Source organism: Aotus nancymaae, unplaced genomic scaffold (genome assembly GCF_030222135.1).
Source record: "Aotus nancymaae isolate 86718 unplaced genomic scaffold, 86718_ANA_hifiasm-v0.15.2.pri h1tg000033l, whole genome shotgun sequence".
Classification (NCBI taxonomy): domain Eukaryota; kingdom Metazoa; phylum Chordata; class Mammalia; order Primates; family Aotidae; genus Aotus; species Aotus nancymaae.
This window is the reverse complement of record NW_026988447.1, coordinates 23,602,081-23,608,080: the sequence shown is the minus strand read 5'-3', so window position 1 is coordinate 23,608,080 and position 6,000 is coordinate 23,602,081.

Here is a 6,000-nt window from a genome sequence, read left to right as displayed (position 1 = left end):
TATGCAGTTCAGGCAGTGATTCCATAATGTGCTTACATTTATCATAATATACCCTGTAATGAATCAAATGTCAGTGAAAAGAGTCTAAAATATTTGGAGATTTGTTCTGAGCCAAATATGAGTGACCATGGTCTGTGATACATCCCTTAGGAGGTCCTGAGTCCATGTACCCGAGGTGGTTGGGGTACAGCTTGGTTTTATATATTTTAGGGAGACATGAGACATCAATCAAATACATTTAAGAAATACATTGGTTTTGTTCAGAAAGACGGGACACTCAAAGCAGGGGCCGCGGGGGCTGGCTTCCAGGCTCTAGGTAAATTTAAGCATTTTTTGTTTGACAACTGGTTGAGTTTATCTGAAGACATAGGATTAATGTAAAGGAATATTCAGGTTAAGACAAAGGATTGTGGGAGCCAAGTTTTATTGTGCAGAGGAATCTCTCAGATAGCAGACTTCAGAGAGAGGGCAGATTGTAAAATGTTTCTTATGGGACCTAAAAGGGTACCTGGATCTCAGTTGATTATCTCCTGGATCTGGAAAGAAAGGAAGGAAAACAAAGGGGAAAGGGGATTCTCTATAGAATGTGGGTTTTTCCCATAAGAGACTTTGCAAGGCAATTTTGAGGTATGGCAAGGAAATATACTTTGGGGTTAAATTTTTTTTTTTCTTGTCTCATAATGTTATTCCAGAGTCAGATTGAAAAGTAAGTCACAATATATGGGGTCAAATAAAACCCATCTAATGAGGATTAATAGTTTGTAGGGCATGACTCCCTGGACTCATTAAGTAGGAATTTGGGCAAGATAAAAAAATCAGAGCTTAGTCCTCACAAATACTCTAAAAACAAGCAATATTTTATTCTTATCAAAGGACCATTTTCACATCCAATATAAATCTTATTGCAAGGATATTTTCATTTTGATATTTAAACACAACTTCCTTAGAAATGATTAAACATGTAAATATTTCGAATTCTTTTTTTTTTTTTTTTTTTTTTTTTGAGATGTAGTCTCACACTGTCACCCGGGCTGGTGTGCAGTGGCACCATCTCAGCTCACTGCAACCTCTGCCTCCCAGGTTCAAGTGATTCTCCTGCCTCAGCCTCCCAAGTAGCTGGGATTACAGGCGCCCACCACCACAATCGGCTAATTTTTGTATTTTTAGTAGAGATGGGGTTTCACTATGTTGGCCAGACTGGTCTCAAACTCCTGACCTTGTGATCCACCTGCCTTGGCCTCCCAAAGTGCTGGGATTACAGGCGTGAGCCACCACAGCCAACCCAAATATTTCAAATTCTATAGTTTAGGTGGCACCTGTGAGAGGTAATTATTAGGTGAGTGCAAAAGTAATTACAGTTTTTGCATTGTTGGTATTTGCTATTTGATATTGAAATTTTTTATTTATTTATTTTTTTTTTGAGATTGAGTCTTGCTCTGTTACCCAGGCTGGAATGCAATGGTGCATCTCTGCTCACTGCAACCTACACCTCCCGGGTTCAAGCAATTCTCTGCCTCAGCCTCCCAAGTAGCTGTGATTACAGGCACCCACCGCCATGCCCAGCTAATTTTTTTTTGTAGTTTTAGTAGAGACAGAGTTTCACCATATTGGTCAGGCTGGTCTTGAACTCCTGACCTCATGATCCTCCCACCTAGGCCTCCCAAAGTGCTGGGATTATAGGCGTGAACCACCGCGCCCGGTCCACATTCTTAAATAAATGTGGTTATATTACACATCATTTCACTGGGTGTTTCGTGATTTGTGGGTTTTTTGCTAATTACTTATTACTTGCTGTTTATTTTATGTTTATTTTAGACTATGGAAATGATGTTAGACAAAAAACACATTTAAGTGATTTTCTTATTCAAGTTCAAAATGGGTCATAACGCAGTGGTGACAACCTGCAGCATCAACAAAGCATTTGGCTCAGGAACTGCTAACAAAGGTACAGTGCAACAGTGGTTCAAACAGTTTTGCAAAGGAGACGAGAGCCTTGAAGATGGGGACTGTAGTGGCTGGCCATCGGAAGTTGACAATGATCAATTGAGATCAATCATCGAAGCTGATCCTCTTACCACTATAAGAGAAGTCGCTGAAGAACTCAACATTGCTCATTCTACGGTCATTCGGCATTTGAAGCAAATTGAAAAGGTGAAAAAGCTCAATAAGTGGGTGCCTCATAAGCTAACTGAAAATGAAAAAATATCATCACTTTGAAGTGTCGTCTTCTCTTATTCTATGCAACAATGAAGCATTTCTCAATCAGATTCTGACGTGTGACGAGAAGTGGATTTTATAGGACAACCAGTGACAGCCAGCTCAGTGGTAGAACTGAAAAGAAGCTCCAAAGCACTTCCCAAAGCCAAACTTGCACCACAAAAAGTCACGGTCACTGTTTGGTGGTCTGCTGCCACTATAGAGTGCTGCATCCCCGCAAAACCATTACATCTGAGAAGTATGCTGAGCAAATCGATGAGATGCACCGAAAACTGCAGCGCCTGCAGCCAGCATTGGTCAACAGAAAGGACCCGATTCTTCACAATGCCTGACCCTATGTCACGCAACCAATGCTTCAAAAGTTGAACAAATTGGGCTACGAAGTTTTGCCTCATCCGCCATATTTACCTGACCTTCCTCCAACTGACTACTGCTACTTTAAGTATTGCAACTTTTTGCAGGTAAAATGCTTCCACACCAGCAGGAGGCAGAAAATGCTCTCTAAGAGTTCGTCAAATCCTGAAGCACAAATTTTTACGCTACAGGAATAAACAAACTTATTTCTTGTTGGCAAAAAATGTGTTGATTGTTATGGTTCCTATTTTGTTTACTAAAGATGTGTTGGAGACTAGTTATAATGATTTAAAATTCACAGTCCAAAACCCTAATTACTTTTGCACCCACCTAATAGGTTATAAGCATTCTGTCCTTATAAATACAACTGGTGCTCTTTTACAAAAGGCCTAGGGCAGCCTGTGTGTGGCTCTTGCCATGTGAGGACACAGCAAGAAGGCACAATCTGTGAGGAACAGGACCTCACTAAACACTGAATCTACTGGTATCTTGATGGTGGACTTCCCAGCCTCCAAAATTACAAGCAATAAATGGCTATTGTTTATTTTTTATAGCAGCCTGAGCAGTCTAGGACACTGGGTAGCAGAGACATCCATAAAGCTAGTGAAGCTTCAGCTCAGGGCCTCTCATTGCACAGGCCTCTTATGAGAGTGGGGAGCTGTGGGGAGAAGTGGAGTGTCTTAGTCGGGAGGGCGTGTCAAGCTGTACTCAGGAAGCATATGCATGTAAAGATTCTGGTAAATTAACTTTAAATCTTAGATTAAGGACATCTGCATCTCCAGGGGCTCAGGAATTTGTTGGTGATTTATTTCCTCATTCTAAATGCATACTCATTCTAGTTTTGTATTTGTAATTGCATTTTTTTTCTTTAAAAAGACTCCCTAAACTGTATAAATTTCTGGTCCCAGGACACGAAGATCTGCCCCTGAAGAATAGTTGTGTATCTATCTGAGGTCACTGAACATGAATTTACAGTGATTCCACTCATCCTGTTCTGTGACTTGCACAACCAGCATTTGGCTGGTTGGGTGCAGAAGAAAGTACAGTCAGGCTGGGCATGGTGGCTTACGCCTGTATTCCCAGCACTTTGAGAGGCCAAGGAGAGTGAATCACTTGAGGCCAGGAGTTTTAGACCAGCTTGGCCAACATGGCAGGCTGTTGGGGTTTTGTGAGGTAGGAATGTTTACTGAAAATGTGGACCACAAAATGTAAATTGGATAAAGGGAAGGGAATGAAGAAAGGACACGTCTGATAGATCATGGGAAAACACAAATCTCAATAAACTAGAAAAGCTGTTGAGAAGAAAGAATAATGACATAGGGAGCTATTGAAAAATCAAGTTGAAAGATGGATAGCTAAAGCCGGATGCTGGAAGGAAATAACAAAGTGTACAAAGGTGATTGCTTGAGGTGATTTGGATAGATTTGAATGCCACAGGAGATGAAATGGTCATTTGCTTTAAGAGAAAGTCTAAATCTGAAGATGATTTCCAAGGACCTACACAATCTGTTCCTTGCCTGCCTCTGTACCTCAGTCAGTGCCAATGTCTCTCTCATTCACCTCACTGCTGCATTCATTCAGCTCCTTAAATGCTCCTTCCAGCCTGAAGACTTGTACACCTAGCACCTTCTCTTTTGTCTGGAATAGTCTCTCTTATTACATCCACCAGGCCAACTTCTTCTTATCCTGAGGATCTCAGTTTAAAGTGTTTTCCTGGCTGGGCTCAGTGGCTTTTGTCTGTAATCCCAGCACTTTGGGAGGCCAAGGCGGGTGGATCACCTGAGGTCAGGAGTTCAAGACCAGCCCAGCCAACATGGTGAAACTCCCGTCTCTACTAAAAATACAAAAATTAGCCCGACGTGGTGGTGTGTACCTGTAATCCCAGCTATTTGGGAGGCTGGGACAGTAGAATAGCTTAAACCCAGGAGGCGGAGGTTGCAGTGAGCCGAGATTATGACACTGCACTCCAGGCTGAGTGGCAGAGTGAGACTGTGTCTCAAAAAAAAAAAAAAAAAAAAAAGGTATTTTCCTCAGGGAAGTCCTTCCCAACCTACCACCCTACTCTTGGGTGGGGGGGGGGGTTACATCCTCTATTATATGCCCAAATGATACTATATTTTCTTCCATAGCATTTATCAACTGTATTGCAGAAATGATGGGGTTACTTATCTGCAAAAGCTTTTCTCCAGGAAAGAGGAGTGCAGGAACAGGTCTACTGTACCCCTGGTCCTCAGGGACTAGCATATAATAGGAATCCCATAAATATTTGTTGTAAATAAAATTTAAAATACTTACATATAGTAACTTTTTCCAGCATGACTTTTAAGGTATAAAGATATAAAATATGATTTAACAAATAATCTAAAAATGACATATGAAAATAAGGCAAGTTTCCCTTCTAAAATATATATATGGAGACATATCTATGTTCAACCTCTCTTCAACTCTGATTTAATTCCTAGAAATTCAAGTCTAAAACAACTAAGTACAAGATAGGAAAAACACTTAAAGATTTCTTACATAGGAATGAGATAACTGAATGCCTTATCTGAAATAAAGAAAAAAATTATTGGAAATTCCCAAAGCTAAATAATATAAGATATATTACAATTTTCCATTTACAAAGGACTTTATAACAAGAGTGTAGGAAGTAGCAAATTTGCTAAAGCCAATAGTTAACTACTCAACAGTTCTAGTCTTACTAATGCTAATTATAAATACTTTTGGCTCAATGTGGATACACTCTGGCTATGGGAGAAGTGGAAAACAAATGTGATGGTTTATTTTCATTTGGAAGATTTGTGGCATGATTTATGTTCACATACTTAAAAAGAGGTGTTAATGGTTTATTAGCTGCCATAAAAATTACACTTGCTTATGTTTCATAAAGAACATTAAGAAATACAGCAACGAACAGCAAAAATCCTCCAACATCTAATATGTGCCTAATATTTAAACATTACTCTTTCTTTTTTTTTTTTTTTGAGACAGAGTCTGGCTCAGTCACACAGGCTAGAGTGCAGTGGCACGATGTCGGCTCTCTGCAACCTCCTCCTCCCAGGTTCAAGCGATTCCCAAGTAGCTGGGACTACAGGCACACCACCACACCTGGCTAATTTCTGTGTTTTTTGTAGAGACTGAGTTTCACCACATTGGCCAGGCTGGTCTTGAACTCCTGGCCTCAAGTGATCTGCTCACCTAGACCTCCCAAAGTGCTAGGATTACAAACGCAAGTGATTGCGCACGGCCAACACTACCATTTCTTTCTTTCTTTCTTATTTTTTTTTTTGAGACGAGTATCACTCTTGTCGCCCAGGCTGGAGTGCAGTGGCACGATCTTGGCTCACTGCAACCTCCACCTCCCGGGTTCTAGCAATTCTCCTGCCTCAGCCTCCAGAGTAGCTGGGACTACAGGCGCACACCACCATG